The sequence below is a fragment of the Puma concolor genome, chromosome B1 (assembly GCF_028749965.1).
Source record: "Puma concolor isolate L17-30 chromosome B1, mPumCon1.1.hap2, whole genome shotgun sequence".
NCBI classification, from domain to species: domain Eukaryota; kingdom Metazoa; phylum Chordata; class Mammalia; order Carnivora; family Felidae; genus Puma; species Puma concolor.
Genome location: NC_141670.1, coordinates 106,709,129 through 106,737,033, shown reverse-complemented (window position 1 = coordinate 106,737,033; position 27,905 = coordinate 106,709,129).

Here is a 27,905-nt window from a genome sequence, read left to right as displayed (position 1 = left end):
GAAGTTCTGGTATTAAATACATACAGATTTGTGATTATTATGACTTCTTGATGAATTGATCCTTAGGTTGAAGACTGCCTTGTCTGAAACAAACATACCATATTAGCTCTGTCTAACATTACTGTTTACATGGTATAGCTTCATCCTTTTACTTTCACCCTACCTGGATCACCTTATGTAATGCACCTTCCATGCCATTAGTATTTATTTGGGTCTTGTTGTTTATCCACTCTGACAATCATCGCCTTTTTTAAATTTTTTTTTTTCAACGTTTTATTTATTTTTGGGACAGAGAGAGACAGAGCATGAACGGGGGAGGGGCAGAGAGAGAGGGAGACACAGAATCGGAAACAGGCTCCAGGCTCTGAGCCATCAGCCCAGAGCCTGACGCGGGGCTCGAATTCACGGACCGCGAGATCGTGACCTGAGCTGAAGTCGGACGCTTAACCGACTGCGCCACCCAGGCGCCCCAATCATTGCCTTTTAATTGGGATGTTTAGACAAAATAAATATAATTATTGATACAGTTACATTTAAATCTACCTACCATCTTGCAATTTTTTTTCCAAAGTTGTTTTCCCTCAAACAAATAAATGTATTTGATTAACCCAAAGTGGTTAGGGTTGCTTTTTCCTAACTACTCTGGGTTAATCAAATACATTTAGTGTCTGATTTTATTCCCCATAATGACTTTAGCCATATGTATAGATAATGTAATTTCCTATATGTGCAATCATATGCATGCTTTACTAATCACAGTCTCTAAGTGTTATTATTTTATCACTTTACAATTCCTATTTTACAAATATAAGCCCCCTATTCAGTACAATTCCATATACCTGCCATCTCCTATCCTTTGGGATATTGTTAACATCATTTACTTCTCCATATACTATAACACCCCCATACAATACATTTTGTTTTATTTAAAAATGCCAGTTGCCTTTGAAGGAAGTGAAAAGAAAGATACAATCTTTTATATTTACTCACATATTATAATTTCTGGTGCTTTTTATTCCCATAGATCTGAATTGCTATCTGGTGTTATTTCCCTTCAGCTAAAAGAATCTACTCCTGAAATCATTGTTTCACTATATGCTAACTAATTTGGATGTAAATTTTAAAAAATAAAAAACAAAATTAAAGAAAAATAAATAAAAATAAAAGAATAAATAACTTCTTACATATCTTATAATGCAACTCTGATGGAAATGCATTCTGTCTGCTTCTATTTGTATAAAAATGCCTCTTTTTTTTTTTTTTTTTTTGTACCTCCGTTTTGACAGACATTTTTGCTGGCTGGAGGAATTTGTATTGACAGCTTATTTTTCAGTACTTTTTTTTTTTTTTTTTTAATTTTTTTTTTTAATTTTTTTTTTCAACGTTTATTTATTTTTGGGACAGAGAGAGACAGAGCATGAACGGGGGAGGGGCAGAGAGAGAGGGAGACCCAGAATCCAAAACAGGCTCCAGGCTCCGAGCCATCAGCCCAGAGCCCGACACGGGGCTCGAACTCCCGGACCGCGAGATCGTGACCTGGCCGAAGTCGGACACCCAACCGACTGTGCCACCCAGGCGCCCCTATTTTTCAGTACTTTAAATAAATTTGTTCCATCATCTTCTCCTTCCATTGTTCCTAGAGTGAAGTCAGATATTATCCATAACATTGTTCAACTGTGTGTAATATTTCTTTTCTTCTTTGGCTGCTTTCAAGATTTTCACTTCATCTCTGGTTTTCAATAATTTTGCTATGATGTGCCTAGTTATATTTATTCTGATTAGGGTTTGCTGAGCATTTGAGATCAATAAGTTGTTTTCTCATCAAATTTTAGGGTTACACTATTACTTCTTCAAATACCTCCTAACCTTTTTGAGACTTTAGCCAAGTACTAGACTTGATATGTTACTCAGATTACTGAGGCTCTGTTCATTTTTGTTGAATCTCTTTTTTCCATGTTCTTCCCCTTGGAAGAAACTTGATCTACCTTCAAGTCAACTAACCTTCCTTCTGGCATCTCCAATCTGGGCAAGAGACCAGAAAATTTTCATGGATTTCTAAAAGAAATCCTTATCTCTGGTAGCTACAAGGTCAAAATTTCTGAAAATCGGAACCAAAGGGTAAACGTGTGGATGTTCAGAACATTATGTACCATTGTGACACACTTTATTCCCAAAGAGACACTGGAGATGTAATGACCTGTATTTGAGAAAAACACCTTCACTGCAACATAAATAAGTCCTCTCTCTCAGTTATTATCATGCTATTCTAATTCTAATAGTGCAAGTTTCATATGCATAATTATTTCAGATGCACAATTATATAACTTTCATATGTATAATTATTGCTTAAAATTATAAAATGAAATTATTAATTTATCTCTACTTACAAAAATTCTCAAGTGCCTTCTTTGCCCATCTGTTATGGTTTTTTAAGGCACTTTGAAAATTTGAAGATTGGCAGGACTACATTAAGTCTTTGTTCACTGTTCATAAGAAAAAATATTTAATTTTTAATTTTATACGTTTGATTTTATCCCAGATTTATCTATATTTGACTATAAGATTCTAAGTGAAAGAGTAACAGCTAAAATAGGAAACTATGTTGTCCATTATAAATAGTTTTTGATGTACTCAACAAAATTGAGAAAGTGAGTGACTCTAATAACTGGGTCACAAAACCAGTGATTTCCAGTTATTTGTTTTGACAACTTGGAAGGCCTAGTCAAGTCATCAGGTGAGAAAGTTTTGCAAATAGTTTGTAGATCTGTATGCTATATTTGGTATTTAGCCAGGAAAAACTTAAAAGAATTGAGTGACATTGCTTACACAAAGTTCCTGAAATTTCCAAGTTCCACCTTATGATAATGAATTTAAACATTTAATTTCAGTTCACAAACATATTTGGTATCAGAGGAGTATGAAATAATTGTGAAAAACTACAGTGAAGCCATTCAGAAGTAAAATGGAAAAACTAGTTGAAATAAAAAGAAAAAAATGAAAAATTTCTGACTTGAAGAGTTTCCATGATTTACAAATGGATGAAAATAGTAGAAAAATCACACACTATTTAGATAACACTAGATACATTTAAAAGTTGAGGTTACAGATTTATTTTACTGCTAAAGTCACAAAATATCTATGTGCCAGTTATCAGTTTATTGCCTCTCAGTCTACATTCACTATCTATCCTGTGATAATGGATTTAAGCCCTTTAAGCGTCTGTCCTTTGCAGCAAGCATGACATTAGGTGTTATCATTAGAGGGAGCACGAGGAATATTGCAAAAGGAAGAGGCTTTTCTTCCCAGTTCCAGCGTACTGCTCTTTGGGGTTGTTCCTTGCTCCTACTTTATAGTTGATGTCTATGCGGGCATCCATTTTCTCTCTGTCCCAACTGCATGCCCAGAACATGCAATCCTTCAGTAAGATCATGATCCCAGGCCCAGCTTGTGACAACATCACTTTGTTCCTTCTGACATGGGCACTGCCCCTGCTTGGTTTTGTGCTGCTCTGCTGGTAGACAACTTTCTGATGCCATGATTCCCTCTGTGCATCCATCCACACATCAGCGCTCAGCTCCTAGAGTATGATTTCTCCAGTGCTATGTCCTATAGGGTGCCGCTTTCTCTGCTTCTGGTTTTTGTAGAGTGTCATTTTTCTGATGCTGAGTTCCTTCAGATCACCATTTCTCAAGCACTGGGGTCCTGCAGTGTGTGGTGGTTTTTTGTTGTTTGTTTGTTTGTTTGTTTGTTTAGTACCTGGCTCCTATAGAGGGCAACTTCTTCAACTCAGTGCAGTGTGCAGTGTGTAATGGCCAGCAGTTAGCAGCCTTCCCTGGCATCTCTTCCAGTTAATTTTTAGTACGTCCTGAGACATAGCATGTCCTCATGAATGGCTCCCACAGAACCCTAGACAGATTCCCAGCAAGTCTCACCAGCTACGTTGACTCAGTGATTTCTCCAACATTCAGTAAGCCCAGCCCTGCCCTCTCCAAAGAAGTATGGTTCTCAGCCCAAGATGGGTGGGGCAGGGGGTGTTAATTCATCCTTGAGTGTTCTTTCTCAGCCCCAGAGATAGGAAATGATACTCACTATATCTGATATTCATTCATTTTATAATGTTTGGGTTTTTTTTTAACTTCTTATGAGCTAATTCCCTGTTACTCCAAATTCTGCTTTAGTTAATAATTCTTTGCTTTGTTTTTAGAATTAAATTATTATTCATATTAAGCATCTTTGTTTTAAAAAATCTACCTTTTGCATTATATTTTGTGTTTTATTTTCTGTGATTAATTGGGTAGAATTCTGGTTAAATGGAAATTATTCACCAGTATACATTTTACCAGTGAGTAGGTAAATGCTTTACTTCTTGAACTTTGGGCTGTCAACTTCATCTTCATTTTATGTTTATAGTGGATGACAAGTTAGCTGATCATAGGAATGTTGGATTACATTTATTTCTTTTTTATATATTGTAGAGGCTTCTCTGTTGTCATATGCCACCTAAAGTTGCTGAGAATTCTAAAGTTGTCTTCCTATTTTCCTTTTTAAGTGAACTTCTGTTTCTTTTCCCTGGATACTTGAAAGTTTTCTTCTTTAAACTTGAAAATCAGTCAGTGTACCAGATAATCTCAGTATTTTTTTTATCTTTATTAATTTTTTTTGGTCACTGAAACACAGTGAATGTTTTGAATCTGTCTATTCAGTTTTTCTTTCATTATGAGAAACGTTCTTTTCGTTCTTATTGTAATAAGAACACTTAATATGAAATCTATCCTCTTAACAGATTTTTTTAAGTATGCAATACAGTATTGTTATCTATAAGCATGATGTTATACAGCAGACCTCTAGAACTTATTCATATTTCATAGTTGAAATTTTATATCCATTGATTAACAGCTCCCTTAAGCACTGAGCTCCTCCAAGGCGTGATTTTGTTTTTTAGAACCCAGTTCCTACAGAGGGTGACTTCGTGAACTCCATGCAGTGTGCCCTGTGAACATTCCCCTCTTTGGTTCTATGAATGTGACTATTTTAGTTACCTCAGGGAAGTGGAAACATGAACTATTTATCCTTTGCTGATGGGGCTTATTTTCACTTAACATAATATCTTCAAGGTTCATCAATATTGCTGCAAATGGAAGTATTTCCTTCTTTTTAAAGGCTAAATAATATTTCATTATATTTCAAAATGTGGCATGTGGGTACTTTATCATTCATCTGTCAATGAATATTTAGTTCTTTCCACATCTTGACTATTATTAATAATGCTGCAATAAAAATGGAAATGCTAACATCTCTTCAAGATTGTGACTTTAGTTCTTTTAGATAAATACCTAGAAGCAGGATTGCTGGATCAGCTGGTCGCTCTATTTTTAATTTTTTGAGAAGCCTCCATATTGTTTTCCATAGCAGCTGCACTATTCCTACCAACAGCATACAAGGGTTCCAATTTCTGCACATTTTTGCCAACACCTGGCTCCTTTTGTTATTGTTGTTGTTGTTTTTATATAATAGTCATCCTAACAGATGCAAAATGATGTCATTATGGTTTTGATTTGCATTTCCCTGATGATTAATGATGCCCAGCATCGTTTTCTATTCCTATTGGCCATTTGTATGTCTTTCGGAAAAATGTCAATCCAAATTCTTAGCCCATTTCTTAAATCATGTTATTAGTCGGTTTTGTTTGTTTGTTTGATTGTGTTTGCTATTGAGATGTAGAATTCCTTTATATATTTTGGAAAATAACTTCTCATCAGATATACTCATTATTATTACAGGACACAAAAATATACAGAAATCAGTTGCATTTCTATACACTAATAATAAACTATCTGAAAAGGAAATTAGAAAAACTATCCCATTTATAATAGCATCAAAAAAGAATAAAATACTTAAGAATAAACTTAACTGAGGAGGTAAAAGACTTGTATGCTGAAAACTATAAAACATTGATGAAATTAAAGATACAAACAATACAAACAAAAGAACAATATCCTGTGTTCATGGGTTGGAAGAATTAATATTGCTAAAATAATATGCTAACCCAAAGTGATCTACAGATTCAATGAAATCCTTCTCAAAATCCCAATGGCACTTTTTTTACAGAAATTAAAAAAAAAATCTAAAATTCATATGGAACCACAAAAGACCCCAAGTAGCCAAAATGATATTGAAAAAGAAGAAAGTGGAAGGCATCACACTTCCTGATTTTAAAATATATTACAAAGCTATAGTAACAAGCATGGAACTGGCATAAAGACAGACAGATAGACCAATGGATAGTATAGAGAGCCCAGAAATAAATCCATGCATATACAGTCAACTTGTCTTCAATAAGAGTGCCAAGACTGCACAATGAGGAGAGGATAGTCTTCAACAAATGGTGTGTGTGTGTGTGTGTGTGTGTGTGTGTGTGTGTGGCGGGGGGTGGGGTAGGGGGGTGGAGGGTGGGGGCTGGATATCTACATACAAAACAATGATATTGAATGCTTATCTTACACAATACACCAAAATCAACTAAAATGGATTAAAGACTTAAACATAAGATTTGAAACTGCAAAACTCCTAGAAGAAAACATAGGGGAAATCTCCATATCATTGGTTCTGTCAGTGACTCCACGGCTATGACACCAAAAGCACTGGCAACAAAGCAAAAAATGACAAGTAGGACTAAATCAAACTTTTAACACTTCTGTACAGCAAAGGAAACAGTCAGTCCTTCAAGCGAAAAGGCAACCTACAATGGGAGAAAATATTTGCAAATCATATATCTGATAAGGGGATAATTTCCAAAATAATTCTTATATTATACTTTCCTTTTCAAATTACCACGTGGTTTCTGTTTATTGAGAAGACATTGGCTGAAACAAACTGACATTTTATTATAAGCTTTTAATATGTTTATATATTTTATATACATTATAATATATCTTTATTTAAATATGTGATAGAGTTTTTCATGTTAATTTTAAAATATGTATGAGGGGTGCCTAGATGGCTCAGTCAGTTGAGCGTCCGACTTCAGTTCAGGTAATGATCTCACTTTTCATGGGTTTGAGCCTCATGTCCGGCTCTCTGCTGACAGCTCAGAGCCTGGAGCCTGATTCAGATTCTGTCTGTCTGTCTGTCTCTCTCCCTCTCTCTCTCTCTTCCCCTTCCCCATTTATGCTCTGTCTCTCTGTCTCTCAAAAACAAATAAACAAAAACTTAATTAATTATGTATGTATGTATGAGAGTAAATAAATTTTATTTTTCTTTTTTTGATTTTTTTAAAATGTTTATTTATTTTGATAGAGACAAAGAATGCGAATGGGCTGGGGCAGAGAGAGAGGGAGGCACAGAATCTGAAGCAGGCTCCAGGCTCTGAGCTGTCAGCACAGAGCCTGACACGGGACTCAAACTCAGGAGCTATGAGATCATGACCTGAGCCGAAGTCGGACACTCAACTGACTGAGTGACCCAGGTGTCCCTTTTTTAATTTTTTTTTTTAATGTTGAGAGTAAATAAATTTTCAAAACTACTTTATAAGAGGTACTAACAAAATGTTTAAATCCACTGACCTACTTCTGGGCTCTGCAATTTATAGACACTAGCCACATGTGACCATTTAATTTTATCTACGTTAAAATGAAATACAATTCAAAATGCAATTCTTAAGTCATACCAGCCACATTTCAAGTGTCAATAGCCACATATGCCCAGTGGCTATCATATTAGATAGCACAGATGTGGAACATTACTATCATTGCAGACAGTTCTATAAGACAGTACTTTGAGGAGAGATTTGGGTTTGGCTTTCCTGCCGGCAGTTGACTTATCTCAAGCATTCTATGGGCTCACTTACTGTCTGATTTGTCATCATGGGATACTACATTTACCATCCCTGAACAAGGGTCCACTTCTTCAGTTAAAAAGGTGTGACTATGGGAGCACCTGGGTGGCTCAGTCGGTTAAGTGTCTAACTCTTGGTTTCAGTTCAGGTCATGATCTCAGAGTTTATGGGTTCAAGTCCCACATCGGGCTCTGTACCGATGGTGTGGAGCCTGCCCTGTCTCCCTCTCTCTCTGCCTCCACCTCTGCCCCACTCACTCTGTCTCAAAAATAAATAAAACATTAAAAAATTTTTTTCAAACAAAAATTTTAAAAAGGTGACACTATGACTCCATGATTACATATTCACTGTTCCTCCAACTTATCACATTATCCAAACTCAGCTGCCTCCTAGAACTTTAGAATGGTCTTGGAAATGGTCAACTAAAGCATTGTCGTGGAGATTATATTATGCAATCTTGGGACACTGTCATTAAATATGTTACCCATACTTTAAACCAATATCCATAATATGATGCTATATCCCCAAAAGAAGTGATACTTCTCACTATTACTGTTACCTGCTTTAGAAGGGGTACTACAAAAGGGCATACTAAGGCACCCACTAAGCTAAACTTAGGGCTAGGCCACTATCTGGTCATTTGGAACTTTTTATGCCAGTTGACCAGTAGGTTAAAAAACAGATTTACTACACTGACAAGGGAAATTAACTTTGATTATCATGGGGGGATGGTGCTATTGTTTCACAGTGTGGCAGGAATGAGTGTTTCTGGAACTCAGGAGTTGTACTGGTTTTCTTGGTGCTTCTAGACCCTAACTGTGCAAATGTCTGACACACAGTGTGACAAGGGAAAATAACCAGAGGTTCCAACCACTCCAGATAAAGGTCTAAGTCTGGATTTCTTCAGAAGCAGACACTGAGATAAGGATTCTTATGAAAAATTATTTATACAGGAGATGTTCCTAGGAAAAACTAGTAGGCGATTAGGTGAAATGGGACAGGGCAAGGAGGAAGCCCAAGCAATAGCATGATATCAAGCAAAAACCAATGGAAAGAAATTTGCCAACCCACAGATGTATGTGACATCTCACAGTGCTACTTAGCAAGGGTAAGAGAACCAGAGAGTTTCATCCTTGAACCTCAATCGTTGGTTAAGAGTTGCCCCCATGTGGGTGTAATTTCCCATGTACTTCTGAGTTTCCTCGTTTGTAGGCAAAGTGGGTTCCAGCAGCTTCATCAGGTAGCCCAGTGCCAAAGTGATGAAAGTACTGGCTGCTGGATATGAAAGCACACTGTGATGCAGTGTGCACAAAAAAAAAAAAAAAAAAAAAAAAAAATTATGAAGGGATCCGAGAGGATGTGGACAAGGCATCCATGATAGTCTATGTTACCACACTGGGCAAAAAGAGATCAGCAGAAATGCTAGGTGAGAGTGTAGGACAATCTAGAATGTTGGTAGAGAAGGAAAATGATAAATACCAGTTGTGCACTTAGGACCAAAGGCAGTAGCAGACAGCAGAACTTCTTTCTTACATACTCAATCTCTGTATTGTAAGTCTTTTTTCTTTAAGAACTTGTTACCAGCCACTAACTTGACACAAATGGAACCTAAACATGCAAGTCATAGACTGTAGCAAATAATGTCAGTATCCCCACCCATATCCCTTGAGTCTTTCTATTTAGTGTTATCTGGAGATTTTTCAAGTGCCAGGATCTGGGCATCTGTGGTTTGAAGGCTGATTCTAGGATCTCTACAGAGGAGTTCTACTCACAGGTGCAGCAGGCTGGAAGTGCCAGAAAATTAACACCATTTTTTCTTTCTTGCTTGCTAGAAAGAAGCATTCTTCAACCAATTTTGGTACAAAAATATACTTTCTCTCTTACCCCACTTGTGGAAAAATTCAGAGGCATGCATTTTACACAATTTCTCAGAGTTCCCCTGCGTGATTAAGCTTCAATTCTCCATCATGGTAGCTGTTTTAATAGTCTGTCTTCTTTCTAGAGCCTTTCCTTCTTTTCTCACTTTACTTAATTCCCTGCCCCAGCTGATGTTTTCTATTCTTTCCAAATAAACTACTTGCATGCAATCTTTATCTCAGGGCCTGCTTCTGGGGGAATACAAACTATGCTAACCATTTATATGATTCTTGGGCCCTTTACACAGAGGTCTCTCACCTAATCAAGTATATAAAAGCATGGAGACTCAAGACAACTATGTGCATGGGAATATTTTTTGGAAAAAGATATTAGAGTGCTATATGTCTCAGCTCCTAAAGAAAAGGGGAGGAAAAAGTTACTCCTTTCTGTCAAAGATAATTAAAACTGGATACTAGTTAAAGTGTCAAGGACAGATTTTAATCAGTCATATCTATTGCAACAGGAAAGTCAGCATAAACTGAACTCAACTTCCATTTTACAGAAGTGACTAAGTGTTTTAAAGGGAGAATGAGGGACTAGGGAGAAGGCTGAACACAGACTCAGAGTCAGGGAAATAAAAAAATTACAAAAGGCAGGAAGGGGAGGTGTTGGTTCATGTGAAAGTCATCTGGATTTGCTAACTAGAGTTTATGGAAGTCAGGCTCCTACTTGCCAACAGAGTGAGAGACAGGAGCCATATCTTCAGGTGTTGTGTGTAACAAACAGAAAATTCTTTTGGTGGCCTTAAGTTTCCTCAGACAGGCAGTTTAAGGGTGAGAAGGGTCATCCTAAGGATGTAGCCTTGAGCTGTTAGAAACTATGATAGTGTTTATTCAAGTCTTTATAGGCCAAGATTGAAGCCTACTTAGGAAGAGGGCTCAGAGGGCCTGGCCAGAGTTTGGTCAAGGAGAGAATTCTTGTCACCCCTTCACCTAATGTGTATTAAGACAGGCTACATGGGGTGCCTGGGTGGCGCAGTCGGTTAAGCGTCCGACTTCAGCCAGGTCACGATCTCACCGTCTGTGAGTTCGAGCCCCGCGTCGGGCTCTGGGCTGATGGCTCAGAGCCTGGAGCCTGTTTCTGATTCTGTGTCTCCCTCTCTCTCTGCCCCTCCCCCGTTCATGCTCTGTCTCTCTCTGTCCCAAAAATAAATAAACGTTGAAAAAAAAAATTAAAAAAAAAAAAAAAAAGACAGGCTACAATGATGGGAGGTAGGTATTTGGTCTTGGTAGTTTAGAAGCACAGAGAACTGAACCACCTGAGAAATCTTAACTGAGAAGAGACTGGCTAGCTAGTTGATTTCCTCTGAAGAGAAGTAGCTGACCTTTCTAGACTATAACATACTTTAGTACTTCCCAAGAACAAGATGTGCACCAGGCTGTATAGAAAGCCAAAATGAGATAAGCTTCTTTCCCAATAAAACTGCCAGCATGGGAGGGCAAATAGTCTCCAACAGGGACTATCTGCTTGGAGTCACTGCTGGAAAAGCAGGAGCCAAGGAGGGAGTAAACAACCAGAGAGAAACAGTATACAAAGAAGAGATATCACAGGATTTATAGTCAAAAGGTTCCCCAGAAGAGCCTCTAAATAAGCCATGAAAGATCAATTTAAAGTATCATTTAGGTGTAGAGAGAATGATGGCAGTTTGCAACTCATCCTAGTAAAATAAGAACATTCACCCTTCATTTACCTTTTCCTTGTCCATTCCAAACCAAGAAGATTAGAAACAGCATCTTGCAAATGGGAGAGTTGCCTGACAATAATGAGAAAAGAAATCCACCTTATACTTTTCTATGGAGAGCAAAAAATCTACAGGCCTTACCTTTAAATGTGTGTGTGTGTGTGTATGTGTATGTGTGTGAGTGTGTGTGTGTGTGTAGAGCACAAGCAGGGGAAGGGGGGAGAGAGAGAGAGAGAGAGAGAGAGAGAGAGAGAGAGAGAGAGATTGAATCCAAGCAGGCTCCATGCTGAACCAGATGCTGAACCAGATCTCACAACTGTGAGATCATGACCTGAGCCTAAATCAAGAGTTTGACACTTAACCACCCAGATGCCCCTACAGGCCTACTTTTGTCATGAACTAGACATTCTATTTTTTAAATCAAAACTGAGTTTTATAATGCTAAAAAGGCATTGTACTTTCTATTGCCTCAGAAAACAAGGAAACCTTATGGAACATGTTATGGTTTGAATTGTGTGCCCAAAAAACGTATGTTGAAGTCCTAACCCCTGGTACTTGTCAATGTGATTTTCTTTGGAAATAGGATCTTTGTAGATGTATTCAGGTTATAAAGAAGTCACTAGGCTGGGCCCTAATCCAATAGGAGTAGTGGTCTTTCCTTATAAGAAGAAGAGAATCCTATGTGAAGACAGGGACACAGGATCAATGACCAAGTGATGACAGAAGCAGAGACTGGAGTGATGCATCTACAAGCCAATGAATGCCGAGGATTGTCAGGAAGAGTTAAGTAAGGATTCCCCTACAGGCTCCAGAGGGGGCATGGTCCTGCCAACACCCTGCTTTTGGACTTCTGGCCTTCAGACTGTAAGACAGTAAGTTTCTGTTGTTCTAAGCCCTTTGTTTGTGGAGCTTCATCCTGGCAGCTCTGTGAATTAATACAGCACCTGCCAGAGTTTCAAACCATAGCTGGAAGAAACTTCCTTCACTAAATAAATGTTAAAAGATCTAAACAATCTGAAGGCAGAATCTCAATGGGAAGGTATTGTAAACAGGGGCAAAGAATGAACAAGCCCTGAGAGCAGAACGGCTGGAGAATGCAGCCATGTGCTATCCTTAACTCTTAAACAAGTCAGAGAATCCCAAAACTGGTAAGAGGAGGCAATCCAGTTTCAACATATTAGATCTGGACTAGACAAATGTCCACTAAGCATTGCATATTAAACAGAGAAGAGACTACCAACCTGATTTTCAGAATTACATCTGGGAGGTGAGGCCTCTATTAACCGAGTTATTACTTGGAGGTCAAAGGACATGTCATCAACCTTGCCAAGGCCATTCATTAAAGCTAGATCTAGGTAGCTCTCCTAGGATAAGTAATAGGGGAGAAAATAAGGAATATAAAAAACACGATAGCATAAGAACAAGCAACATAGCCCTAACGACACCAATGAAAATGAAGTTCATGTCTATAAAAATGACTTTCTTCAAGAAAAGTATGAAAAAAAACATTTTTAAAGAATAAAAATGTGTTTGACATTCTTGACATTTTTTTAAAAGCAAGATAAAATTCAATGGGCTTAGCTTTAAGGATAATGTAAGGAAAAAATAGATAAAAGTAGAATTTCATGAAAAAGAAAAAAATCTAAAATTCATTACTTGGCAATCAAAAAGAATGAAATCTTGCCATTTGCAACTACGTGGATGGAACTGGAGGGTATTATGCTAAGTGAAATTAGAGAAAGACAAAAATCATATGCCTTCACTCATATGAGGACTTTAAGAGACAAAACAGATGAACATAAAGGAAGGGAAACAAAAATAATATAAAAACAGGGAGGGGGACAAAACAGATTAGACTCATAAATATGGAAAACAAACTGAGGGTTACTGGAGGGGTTGTGGGAGGGGGGATGGGCTAAATGGGTAAGGGGCACTAAGGAATCTACTCCTGAAATCATTGTTGCACTATATGCTAACTAATTTGGATGTAAATTTTAAAAAATAAAAAAATAAAATTAAAAAAAAATTCAGTGACAATTCAACTGCTCATTGAAGGCTGTGAAAATAAAAACACAGCCTAAAATTGAATTGCTAATGAGAAAGAGGAAAACAAAACAAACAAACAAAAAACTCCTTCACAGAATGCAGAGAGAAAAGACAAGAACAAACATAAGTAAGAAATTATTCTAGGCTAGAAATTACAGATGTGCCAATGGAAGTATAATATGCAGATACTTAATAGAATGAATGTTTTCTAAGGAAAATTCAGATTCTTCAAGCCAAAAAGCCACACTTGGATTCCAGGAAACTTTAGTGATATAAGAAGGGTAAAACTTGAATCTAACCTAGTAATTTTTTATTTGAACATTAATTGTGTTTTAATCCTGAAATCCTCAATTCAAAGGGAACAAAAAACATTATGACAGAGAGAGAAAGAGAAAGAAAGAACAAACAAAATGGAGACTGAGAAAGGGGATAGATGATACAATGAGAGTTTGAGTTTTGTTACAAATTTGGTGTTTATGTTTTATAAGAACATAATGTACAGTTACATGATAACAAACTTGAAAATTCTAACATAATAGACACTTTGGTAGGAAAAATACAAGTTCTAAAACTGATCTAAGTAGGAAATCAAATAAATGGAAAACCATGACTCTGAAATGTTTATCTTAAAAGGTTACCTCCAAATAAAGTTCCTAATATCATAGTAATTTAAACAAGCTCTTTTAAATCTCTGAGCAGCAGAAAATTTTTAAAAACTGTAATAATAGCTGGAGGCTAGAAAATTAAGGAAAATGGCTCAATTCACTTTATTTCTAAACTTAATACCACAAACATATTCACACACACCAGTAACAGATAAATTTCATCGGAAACACAGCTAATATTTAGGGATGCTTCTTTTCATTGCAATTTTTTCTCAGAAGTCCTGAAACCATAAAGCAGAAAATAAAAAATGATTGATGTACCCTTAGGCAAAGAGGATAGGATTGTCAGAAATAAAGGGGAATGTTTGGTTTAGGCATGTTTATTGCATTATTATTTAACAGTACCAATAAAAATTGGAACCAACCTAAATATCAAACAGTTAGCATATACTACTCTATTTATTTATTTTGTAAGCAAGGGTACTACTCTTTATTTGTAAGATTATTATTATGGAATGTTTCACATGTTTTATCAACATAAAAAATCTAATGTCTGAAAGTTTATTATAGGAAGTGAAACACAACTATAGTGATATACAGCTGTAGATGCTTTATCAACAGCTCACACAAACTATATGTACCCTAACTAATCTACACGTTCACTGGTTGGAATGGGGACAGGCTTCTCCCCTGTTCCAGTCTTGAACTTCTGGTACGTAAGATCCAAGTACTTGATCGTGAACTTCAGCTTTTCTACTTCCTTCAACCTATGTTTGCTAAAACTCTTTGCTACATTTAACGCTAATTATAAGCATAATAATCTAGTCTTGATTAATTACATATAATAAGGGCTCTGTGGAATTAAAAAACGTAACTAATAAGCTACAAATTGATCTATGACTTTGTGATGACTGTGCAGATATTTTCACATAGCCACACACAGGACAGTCTGACCCAAAGCAATGAGGCTGCTGCTATTATTTTCCCAAGTTTTCCATCCATCCGACTGTCCAAAGGTCCTACTATATTATCTATTATGCAAGTATCTTAAGTTCAAGTTGAAGTTATTGATGCTTCATTCACATCCATTTCTTTTAACTAAATTTCTCCAGCTCTGAAAAGAACAGTAATCTATTAATTAGCACAAGGTGAGGTGAAATGTTTGCTGTATTAACGATCCCACGGTGCCAGCATTTTGAATAGTGATGAGTTCATTTGCTCACAGAATAAATACCAAAAGGCAAAATTTTAGCCAATTTGTTGAAGATGTGTGGTCCTTTCTGGCCAAATTCTGATACGTGCACCACAGACACGCACACACACGCACACACAGACACGCACACGCACACAAACACATTATTTTAGTATACTAGACCCTAGTAAGTTATATGTAGAGGATAGTGGGATGCCAGTCCAACAACCCCTTTGCTGGGCCAGCACACTCACCCCCAGCCACTGTAAGTGCTGGCTACTAATGGCTCACAGCTGCACCTTCCCCTGGTGAACTGGCCTTAGCAGATGGGAGCTAAGGGGGTTACCACCCCACCTCACCATCCAGACTCACACACAACCCCACAGCAATGAATAATGATAAACCGGCCTCCTTGCCTCAAGGGGAGGTCTACTTTGTGTCACAGTTGATGCTCCTGAACCCACCCCTTGCAGGCCAGGCCAACTCTGAGCTTTACCTGAGACAATATCCTTAGTTCTCTCCCCTCTGCTCTGCTTCTTTCACTCTCCCTTGGAGGATTTTCCTGAACAACACCACTCCTTCAATAAAACACATGCCCCTCAGCATAGGGAATACAGTTAATGGTATTGTAATAGCATTGTATGGTGACAGAGGGTAGCTGCACTGTGGTGAGCACATCGTAGCAAACAGACTTGTCAAATCACTACATTGCACACTGGAAGCTAACGTAACATCATGTGTCAACTATGTTTCAATTAAAAAAATAAGTGTACCTGAATCTCCGTCTAAAGCTCTGTTTCGAGGGAATCCAACCCAAAGCTGTAGACCAGCTTTTTTCTAGGATAACTTGACATTTAACTTCATTAATTCCTGAATTGAGTCATCTGATAAAAACATCACAACCATTTATTAGTGAAAATAAGAAAGAAATGAAGGCAAACTACAGGAAGGGATGGGAGATGCATGTCAACTCCTGTGACTTTGGGGGATTTTTTTTTTCTTTAAATAAATATATCTATTCCTGAGTGATGTAGATGATGCTTCCGGCTAACCCTCAGCTCAGTGTTACTCATAATTTTCCTGATTTGGGTTTGTTTGCTTTTTTTTTTTTTCCACAAGTCACCTCCATCCAAACGCCTATTCTTATTACCAAGCTGAATGTATACATATATTTTTATAGTATTTATCTCAGAATATAAATCTATGCTTCTGCTGGATCACTTATCAAAATCTGTTGGTAAATTTCATGTTTTTATACATTTAAAAGATTGTACACATCCACTACATATACTTACTGAAATGTAATCTTTGCTTAGAAAACATAAGTGAAAACAGAGCAATGATGTGTATTCATCATCTACTGGGGAGAAAAAAGAAAAGCTCAAGCATTTATATTTAGCCTAGAAATGCATGTGCAGGCTTCAATATTTTCAGAGATGTTCTCCTCTGTTTTGAGCTTCTTTGTTAAATGAGCAAATAAAGCAGCCTGTCACCTAAAATATAAAGGTAAGGGATCTGAAAGCAAGACAGGCCGCGTGAGCACTTTCCCTCCCAAAGCCAGAGTAGAATCGAAGGAGAAGAAAGGAGGCTTGTAATGAGACATAAGTAGTTGTGAGAAAAGACATCACAGGCGGTTTCCTGACAGAAAGACTGAGATTTAATCACCCGGAGCTGCTTTTGCAGCCGCTGCCGAGGCGGGTTAGCTGCACCGTCAGGGAGCGGGATGCCTGTCAAGTCTGCAGTAAAGCAAAGGGAATTGCTGCCATCGCGCTGCCTACAGACAACAGATGATCCTCGTCCGCCATTTATTTTACTTCTGCACATTCTGATCTCGTGTTGTGGTATCTATAGAATACACCGAGCCTGCACATCACTACAAAGGGACATCGAGGGGGGGGGAAGATTGCTATGAGACCTACGGAAAGTGGGAGGGGCGGGGGGAGCTTCTTTGGAGTTTAGACTACTCCACGGAATCCTCCTGCGTAGCAGATCAGAGATTCATTTGAATCATAACTTCAAAAGCTGCTATGTTTTAGAGGCACATAATTAAAATTTCTGATTTGGAAAGAGAGGTGGGATAATGAGCTTACATAGCTTGTGTATTATACATATAGCTCCCCATGTAGAGGTGTCCTTAAGCTAGCCAAGACACTGATACCACTTACGTGACCTTGAGTGACTTCACCTCTGAGTGAGTCTGTGTGGAGAGTGGTATTAAAACAGGTACCTCATAGCTTAATACAGGAGCAAATAAGATATCGTACGTAAAGATCCTGACGGATCAGCCCCCTTCTAGTCCATGGAGCAAGAGTTAATTCCCAGATTATCAGATCTTACACCGTGTATCACCTTCCAATTCACTCTTACCGTCATAGTTGTTCAATACATATTTGTTATTAAAATAACATATAAAATGAAAATAATGACTATGTTCTAATGCTCACCCCTACTTGGAGAATTTGAGGCTACACCGTAAATTGGAAGAAGACAGAAGAGAAACACTAACACAGTATTGGGAAAAGGGCTAATTAATTACAGAACTGCCATTAATTTCAGAAATCATTTGCCTTGATCCATTATTGTGCTTACAGGAATAGAATTACGTGAAATCTGAGGCATTCAAACAACTGTTACAGAAGTTACTTCTTTAGCTCTTATGAAATTATAAAAATAAAATCATGAACATAATAGCTACCAAATACTGAGCTGACACTGTATTCTCTCTAAAAGTACTTGTAGTGGGTTGAATTGTGTCCCCACCCCACCCAAATGATATGTCTACCTGTCACTCTGAATGTGTCATGCTGGATATGTCACTCTGTGACCTTACTTGGAAAAAGGGTCTTTGCTGATACAATTAAGGACTTTGCAGCAAGATCATCCTGGATTAAGGAGGGCCTAAACACAATGACAGGTGGCCTTATAAAAGGAAAGGCAGAGGGAGATCAGACAGAGACACACAAGGGAAGGTCATGTGAAGACAGAGACAGAGATTGTAATGATGCAGCCACAGGATTCCTGACCGTCACCAGAAACTGCAAGAGACAATGAGGGGTTCTCTCCTAGAGTCTCCAGAGGGAGTGTGGCCCTGACAACAGCTTGACTTTGGAATTCTGTCCTCCAGAACTGTGAGAGAATAAATTTTCTCTCTCTCTCTCTCTCTCTCTCTTTCTTCCTTCCTTTTTTCTTCCCTTCCCTTCCCTTCCCTTCCCTTCCCTTCCCTTCCCTCCCCTCCCCTCCCCTCCCCTCCCCTCCCTTCCCCTCCCCTCCCCTCCCCTCCCCTCCCCTCCCCTCCCCTCCCTTCCCTTCCCTTCCCTTCCCTTCCCTTCCCTTCCCTTCCCTTCCCTTCCCTTCCCTTTTCAGTAGGCTCCACACCCAGCATGGAGCCCAGTATGGGGCTTGAACTCACAACACTGAGATCAAGATCTGAGCTGAGATCAAGAGTTGGATGCTTAACCAACTGAGCCACCTGAGTGCCCCTAAATTTTCTTTTTTCTTTTTTAATGTTTATTTATTTTTGAGAGAGACCGAGCAGGGGAGGGGCAGAGAGAGAGGGAGACAAAGAATCTAAAGCAGGCTTCAGGCTCTGAGCCTTCAGCACACACAAACCCATTGCAGGACTCTGACTCATGAACCACGAGATCGTGACCTGAGCTGAAGTTGGATGCATTAACTGACTGAGCCACCCAGGTGCCCCTAAATTTTCATTTTTTAAGCTATCAAGTTTATGGTAATTTGTCAACAACCCTAGGGCATGAATATTTTAGTGTTTTAGTATTCTCATAACTATAAATAAATGCATTGTCCCATTTTCTATACTAAGAAACTGTGGTTCAGAAAGGAAAATAACTGATCCAAGGTCACTGTGCTAGAGAGTGACTAAGCCAGTTTGTCCAGTTTTAAGGCCTTTTTTTTTTAAGTCAATTTTAAACTTCTTTTTTTGAAAGCTTCCTTCCTTTTTCTAACTCCAAGACAGAAGCTATCTCTCTTTGGCATTTTTCTTACCATTTGCTTACCATTTCCTGGAAAGATTGTTTATGTTAAGCATGCATTAAGTCCTCAGGTTGTTATGTCAAGAAGCTCCTGAGGTAGGTTGAGGAGGAAAGAAACATTGAATCTCTTCTTAGATAATGAGCAAATTCCAAAAGGTCATTCCTAATGTTGGCTTGGCATCTCAGCATCTGAGGAGATGTTGCTCTCTGACATTGTATTGTTAGTGCTGAAATTTAGCTGCAGCGTTAAGCGTTCTACCTCTTATTCATAGTTTCTGAAAGGAGCCTCTGGGTTCCTAGATGATAGTTCCCAAGGATCTAGGGGTTGGCAGATCATCTTTGAGACAATTCTGACTGGCCTCACTAGAAGCAAGCTGCTGTGTAAAAATAGTAACTGCCACAGGATTTTCCCAAGACAAAAATCAGACCTGCCAATCACCTCCAGCCTTGGGCTTCCACATCCACTTCCGTGAGGTCAACTGTCACAGACTATTTACAAAGATGGGTCTGAAAATGTCTTCCTCATCCTATCCTCTATATTATATTCTCTTCCTTTTTCTTCACATCTATTTTTAATAGCTTTCTTGATGTATAATTTACATATAATAAAATTAACCCAATTTAAGTATACATTTCATACATTTTGGCAATGTACACAGCCATGGAACCACCACTACAGCCAAAATATAGTACATTTTAATCACCACAAAAGTTTCCTCATGCCTTTCTGAGGTCAGTCCTTCCCCCCCATGCCCACCCTCAGGCATTCACCTGCTTCTTGCCACTTATAGTTCTATCTGTTCAAGAACTTCATTTAAATGGAATGATAGGATACATATATTTTTTTGTTTCTGATTTCTTTCACTGAGATAGTGGTTTTCAAATTCATTAAAAATGCAAAATGATTTTGCATTGCTCAATAGTAGTTCATTCCTATTTATGGCTAAATTTCCATTGTATGGATGTACCACAATTTGTTTATGCATTTGCCAGTTGAAGAACACTTGGACTGTTTACAGTGGGTATATTATGAATAATCCTACCATCTCACATCTAATTTTACTTATTTACCCTACTTTTGTCTCTTATCTTCCCTTCTCTGTCTTCAAGACTGTCTTTCTCTTTCCTATGCCAAACAGCCCTAACAAAGTTTGAACCACTTTGACAGTGGTTCTAAAAGTGGTTGTCCCTCAGGAGATTTGTGGCAATACCTGGAAACATTTTTGATTGACACAACTTGAAGGGGGAGGTGCTATTGACATCTATGTGGTGTGGGGATGCTGCTCTACATCCTATAATGCACAGGATAGCACCCCACAACAAAGAAGTACCCAAACCAAAACGTCAATAGTGCCCAGATTGAGAAACCAAGACCCGTACCTATCATTCTATCATCTATCTATCTTTATATGAATTATCTTATAAAGAAGGACTTTGCATTAAACCTATTATTTGGCGGAATTTTAAGTAAAAATGTCTTCCATATTTCTAAGGGAAAAACCTGGAATTCAAGGAATAACTTTACATTTTTTACATAAAGGCTTTAGAACAGAAAGTGCATCTACTTCTAGTAAAAATACACAAGACAATACCTGAATCACTGGATGGATTAGTCTTTCTTTTGTGGAAACCATGCACCAAAGTCATTTAGCTCCCAGGTTGAATTCCTTGTTAGTTAAAAGGTAAATGAGTACCTGATCAGATAGCAGTTGATAAGTGAAACAGCAAGTGTGTTAGTTAGGACTTGGAAGAGGGAAATGGCTATTTTGTCACACACCCCACCAGCCATAAAGGTGTTACCCTCTATAACACTGCTATAAACATAGCAGTGTTACCCTGTTTTCTTTCCTCTTCCAAAATCTACTCAGATATCCTTATATATCTTATGCTTCTAGCTTCTAGGTTCAATATCTTACCAGTTTGCAGTCCCAGCAAGGTGGAGACAGCAAATGAAACAATCCTTAGCTTAAAGAAATGACTACTTAAAACAATGACTGAATCATACTTTAGGATAAGCCTATTTTGGAAACAAGTTCTGGGAGTGTGAGATCTTATCTGAATCTGGCACAAAACAATTTACTCAGTAGTGTCATTAGTCTTCAAATATGTTATATAATTTCTTCCAAGAGCATGGATTTGAAGCCAGGCAGATCTGAATTTTATTCAAAACTCCAGTACTTCGATTTTATACAAACAAGTCTAAAACTCTCAACCCCTCCCAGCCTGGGCATCATCACCTATATAATGGAGAAAACAACAGCTAATTTAGAATTTGTGTAAGCTTTAAATAATATATTGTATATACAAAGCCTGACACATAGTGTGCCTTTGACATATGTTGATTTCCTTGTTGCTTTCAACCATCAGTTTCAAACTAAATGTTCTTTTAAAAAACTAACATTCTCCTAAAAAAACAACAAATATTAAGATTTGTTTAATGTTTAATATTTAAATGTTATGTATGCAACATATGATGGGGTATATTTCTTACCTAATATTCATAAAATATAAGAATTAGACTGATAAGGGGCACCTGGATTGCTCAGGCGGTTAAGCATCCAACTTCAGCTCAGGTCATGATTTTGAAGTTTGTGAGTTTGAGCCCCAGTTCAGGATCTGTGCTGACAGCTCAGAGCCTGGACCCTGCTTTGGATTCTATGTCTCTCTCTCTCTCTCTCTCTCTCTCTCTCTCTCTCTCTCTCTGCCCCTCCTCTGCTCGCACTCTGTTTCTCTCTCACACACAAAATAAATAAACGTTACAAATTTTTTTTAAAAAAAGAGACTGATAAATAGTACAAAGGGAACTCCCTCAAGGCATGCTGATAGAGCTAAATAATTTGCAGAAGAAAAAAGTCACAAGATCAAACCACCTTAACCTAGTCGAAGTTATGTATATTTTTGAAGATAACTGATTTGTGATAGTAAACTAATTTATCAGTCCCTATTACTGTGTTCATAATTCATAAAATATACTTCATCCAAAATGAATTACCAAAAAATTGAATTAACCATGGTACTTGAAAGGCAAATATACCATCTTTTTTTTCATGCATTAGTCTCTTGTCTCTCCCTATATATATATATTTTTATAATTTTAGAATTATACTTCTCTTCTGAGTTGTAGAACCATTTGAGACACATTTTACTTGTGAGATGTTATAGAAAACAAAATTTATAATTTTCTAGTTTAGAATATAAATGTAAACTCACACTTCCAGAGGAAGTAGAATACCTCTGTGTCTGTTTGCTAACTGTTCACATTACAAGAAAGAAGAAGAAGAAATGAAGAAAGAGGAAGGAAGAGAGAGAGGGAAGGAGAAAGGGAGGGTAAAGAAAATGCGAAAAAGAGAAATGTATTCCCTTCACACAGTAGCAGTAGCAGTAGCAGTAAAAAATCCCAACGTGTGTGGGAAACACTTTGTATCCTGTCTTGTGTGTCCCTGATTCTCCCTGGTCTTTGGGTTTATGCTTCAGAGAAACCCCTAACACTCATGGTACTAATCTATTCAATGATGTATAGAGTTCCTGTTCATCTCTCTAGGAAGAAGAAAATGCAAACAGATGTCTTTCTTTACACAGGGATTCCCAAGAGAATTACATTCCTAATGAGGAGAAGGAGGAGCTGGAAGAAGAAAAAAAAAAAGGCTGTGCCCAGAGGCAAAACTGTGCAGTTCGACTTTTATTTGATGAACTCCTAGAAACCAAATGCTCAATTGGAACAAAAGAGAAGGACATTCCTCTGTGGAGAATAGCTTTTCCAAATGTTTCTCAAGCAGCTGATTCCATATATATTTTTAGTGTGTAGTTTAAACAGCACTGCTGCTTCTAGATTGGAAGATGACACTGGCTGTCATATGAGAGCATCTTTAAGATGCCCTGCTAGGACCCATTTCAAGGATTCTTATTCTATTTTTAAAGAGTTATGAGACAGTTTGTTGTGAAATTGAGCCAGGTATCCAGAAAAGAAGAAGAAGGAGAAGGAGGAGGAGGAGGAGGAGGAGGAGGAGGAGGAGGAGGAGGAGGAGAGGGAGGGGGAGGAGGAGGAGGAGAAGAAGAAGAAAAGTAGAGAGTGCTTAAAAAATATAGAGAATTGGACAACTAAAATAAAGAATGCAAATGTATACCTGTACGCAATTACTTATATTTATAGTATTGAAAAATGTCATCAATGTGATTTACACTGATACAAATCTAATTCTGTTACCCCTTTTTCAATTGTTTCACATATAAACTTTGTACAGGCATAAGGATCATTTCATTACTCGCCCCTAACATCCATCCCACTGCATCTCTCCATCCCTCCACTCCCACCCTAAGCGTTCAAGTAACTTAAAATCACCTGTCATTCCCTGACAACTCTCTTAGGCATTTGCAGGTGCTTCTGCCTGGGATCTTTCCCCTCCCATCATCTTCTAGAAGCTACTCAGTTTTCATCTTTTGCAGGAGGCGTTACCTGACTCCGCCCAGCTGATTTAAGCTCCTACTACTCTGTTTTTTACTGTGCAAATAACTCCAGTACACACATAAAAATATTGTCAATGCGATTAACTCCAGACTAGAACACAACCACTATGAGTATAGAAACTATCTTTTCCTCCTTGTGAACACTTATTAAATATTTGTTATCCAAAAATCTAAATGAATAAATGACTAGATGAATGAATGAATAAATTGACTATGAATAGAAACAGACAGAGATAAATTCTCATGAGTCTTGAAGCAACAAAAGTCAAAGAACAGGCTTAACATTGGTTTTTAATCAGAATTAAATACATGTAAACTCAATGTCGCTAGTACTAAATCCTATCAATGCAGACGGGAGTCATTTTGACAATTATATAATTAAAGAAGTGACAGTCATACAAATAATCTGCTCTTGTCCCCATTTGCCCAGTCTCCAGACTGCTTGAAGTCAGTGCCCTCGTGTTTCATAGACCTCCACAGGTGAGACAAAGCACGTGTCTGCAAACTTTCCTCAGAGCCACAATACCCTGTAACATCTCCCCTGCCTTCCTCTCTTGCTCTAGTTTCTCCTTGACAAAAACTTTTGCTCTCCCACCTAGCTGAAGGTGCCTCAATGCTGTACTTCCTGATGGTGACTCCTGTGAGAAGTCAACAAGGATGCTATCTCCCAAGAGCTGCAAACCACCAACCTATAAGAATCGGAAAGACCAAAGACACTGCCCTGCTCCTACATTTATCAACTTTTTGCTGTCTGAATGATCTAAGTCAAACTATTGTGCTACTTCTCATCCTATATGAAAATGTTTTTCATGAAAACAGTGCTTCATCCTATGTCTTGCATCCTAGGTATGCAAGAAAATGTGTAAGGTGGGATACCTAGGTGGCCTGGTTGGTTGGGCGTCTGACTCTTGATTTTGGCTCAGGTTGGGGCGCCTGGGTGGCGCAGTCGGTTAAGCGTCCGACTTCAGCCAGGTCACGATCTCGCGGTCCGTGAGTTCGAGCCCCGCGTCAGGCTCTGGGCTGATGGCTCGGAGCCTGGAGCCTGTTTCCGATTCTGTGTCTCCCTCTCTCTCTGCCCCTCCCCTGTTCATGCTCTGTCTCTCTCTGTCCCCAAAATAAATAAACGTTGAAAAAAAATTTAAAAAAAAAAAAAAAAAAAGATTTTGGCTCAGGTCATGATCTCATAATTCATGAGATTGAGCCCCACGTCAGGCTCTCCAATGACAGTGTGGAGCCTGCTTGGGATTCTGTCTCTCCCTCTTTCTCTTCCCTTCCCCTGCTTGAGCACACATGCCCACTTGCTTGCTTTTTCTAAATAAATAAATAAATAAATAAATAAATAAATAAATAAAACAAAACATTAAAATTAAAAACAAGAAGGGGCGCCTGGGTGGCTCGGTCAGTTAAGTGCCCGACTGCGGCTCAGGTCATGATCTCACGGTCCATGGGTTCGAGCCCCACGTCAGGCTCTGTGCTGACAGCTCAGAGCCTGGAGCCTGTTTCAGATTCTGTGTCTCCCTCTGTGACCCTCCCCCGTTCATGCTCTGTCTCTCTCTGTCTCAAAAATAAATAAACGTTAAAAAAAATTTTTTTTTAAATTAAAAACAAGAAAAGAAAATGTATAAGAAGTTAAGAGAGAACTTGACTCTTAACGGCTCCTTCATTGTGATTTTCTATACTTTCTCAAGAATCTTGTGCACCAACTTCTCCTTTCATCTCTCATCCAAAATAATCAGGCTTCCATGTAAATAGACCACTAGTTTCCCATAATCACAAATTACTCAGATAGAGGCACGGAAATCTGAATTCTCTCTGGGTTCAGCAAAGATTCTGGCTACTGAAGATAAGGCTGATGTCAGAATTTTAGAATATTATCTTCAAAATGTCACTGCTTCTTTCACACATCTTTTACATGAGAGAAGAAAATAAGTAAGTTGTTGAGCAACAACAATGGATACTACATGCTAAGTGCCCCAGGAGACACATTTGTATGCCACTGAAGATAGGTTGTTTGAAAATGAGAAGATAAGCTAGGTAGGCCACCCAGTATTAGACATATCTACAATCAGGGGCATCTGGGTGGCTCAGTCAGTTAAGCGTCCAGTTCTTGATTTCAGCTCAGGTCATGATCTCACAGTTTGTGACTTCAGTTCCTGAGTCGTGCTCTGCTGTGCTGACAGTGTGGAGCCTGCTTCAGATTCTCTCTCTCCCTCTCTCTTTGTCCATCTCCTGTTCATGCTCGCTCACTCTCTCTCTCTCCCCCAAAATAAATAAATAAACTTAAGAAAAAAGAAATATCTACAATCATGGAGAATAACATTTTTAGAAGTTTCCATACACCTAAGAAAAGGCTGGTTATGTTGTAGTCATGACAACAGAATTGGTTTCAAATCAATATAATCAATTAATGATAATTTGCCTCAGTGAACACACTTCTGCAATCGAACTTATCAGTGATAGTCCTTCTCTTTTGAAAGGCAGCCAGTTAGGTATAGGCTTACCTCAGTGAGCAAGTTTCTAAAGCCAATCTATCAGCTAGAGTCGTACCAAAGTAACCATGTTTCTGTAGCTGGCATCAACCCATTTCAAAAACTCCACCAACTCCCTGAGTTGACATTTCCCAAAAGCCCTTTATAGAATCAGTTCGATGTTATGTTCAGAGAGGATATATCTAACCAGGATAACTCTCCCTTACTTGAGTAAGCAATAAATTCAGCAGTGTGTGTGTGTGTGTGTGTGTGTGTGCACGCGCACACGTGTGTGTTTTCAGATATGAAGTGGTAGGCTCATCCTCTGATATCAGCATAGTTGAACACGTGCTATGTGAAGGAATTTTAAGAGGGGTGGCAATAGCTAAAAGACCGAATGTTGGGCCTAGCCATGGAGGACAGCTGTGCCTGTTCCAAGTGAATGCCCTTAAGAGTCACTTCCTGATTTTACTCCAACCAACTTTGTAACCTTGTGCAACTTCTATAAGTTTTCTAACCTCTCATTCCTCATCTGTAAAACATATGTGACACTATCTCTCTGTTCATATGATTTCTAAATTCCATAATAATGGTGCTATAAATGATAAAACGCTCAAAAGTTGGTAAATACTAATTTGTCCAACCCCATTCACTCGGGGAGCATGAAAAAAATACAAAGAAAAAAATCAATCTTCCTCTCTCTGTCCTGTCTTCTGCCCTCCCATGCTCCAGATGCATTCAATGTTATCAGTTTTGGTTGTACTCTGTGGTTATACTGTATACTAATGCGCACGTGCATGTGTGTGTGTGTGTGTGTGTGTGTGTGTGTGTGTTTAAATAGGACACAAATTATGTACATATTATGCATCTTGTTTTGTGTCTAACTACTTTTCATTTTACCACAGATTTTAAAGATCATTTCATATGATATATACAGGGCTGTTTTGTTATTTTTTAATGGCTACTTAGTGCTCCACATGATAGTGGTTTATGATTTATTTAACCTATGATCTACATGGGCATTTAGGTGGTTTCCAATATTTGGCTGTTCCAAAAATTCCTCAGTTAATGAAGTTAGAATTGTACACACAATTGCACCCACAAATTGTATATATATAAACTTTAGGAATAAATTTTCAAAGTAGAATTTCTGAGTAAAAGAGTATATCCATTTTAAATTTTAATAGATATTGCCCAATATCTCTCTAAAAAGCTTTAACCAGTTCACACTCCCATCAATAAAAGAGTAAATCTCCTGCCAACAGTTTTTACCAATTTTGTTACTAAAAACGTTGTCAATTTAATATGCGAAATAGCATTTTCAATTATTAATGTACACATTTATTATATATAAAGTTGAATGCCTTTTCTTTTGCTTAAAAATAATTTTTATTTTTTTCCCTATAAAATCTGATAATGTTTACAAAAAATGGTCATTTACTCATATTTAAATTGCCCTTAGAAAATTTGTAGGAGCTTTTTATATATTTTGTAATTAGGTCCTGCTCATATATTTTCAAATATTTTCCCCTAGCTGCTATTCATCTCTTGATTTTAAGTAGTATTCTATTAAGATTTTAATACATTTTAAACAGCATTTTATGGCTTTAAATTTTTTTCACATTGTTCTCCTTATCTGAAATAATATTTAGCTTTTCAGATGAAGGTCTTGGTTTTTCTGAATGCAGCCATATCTCCTCCAAATA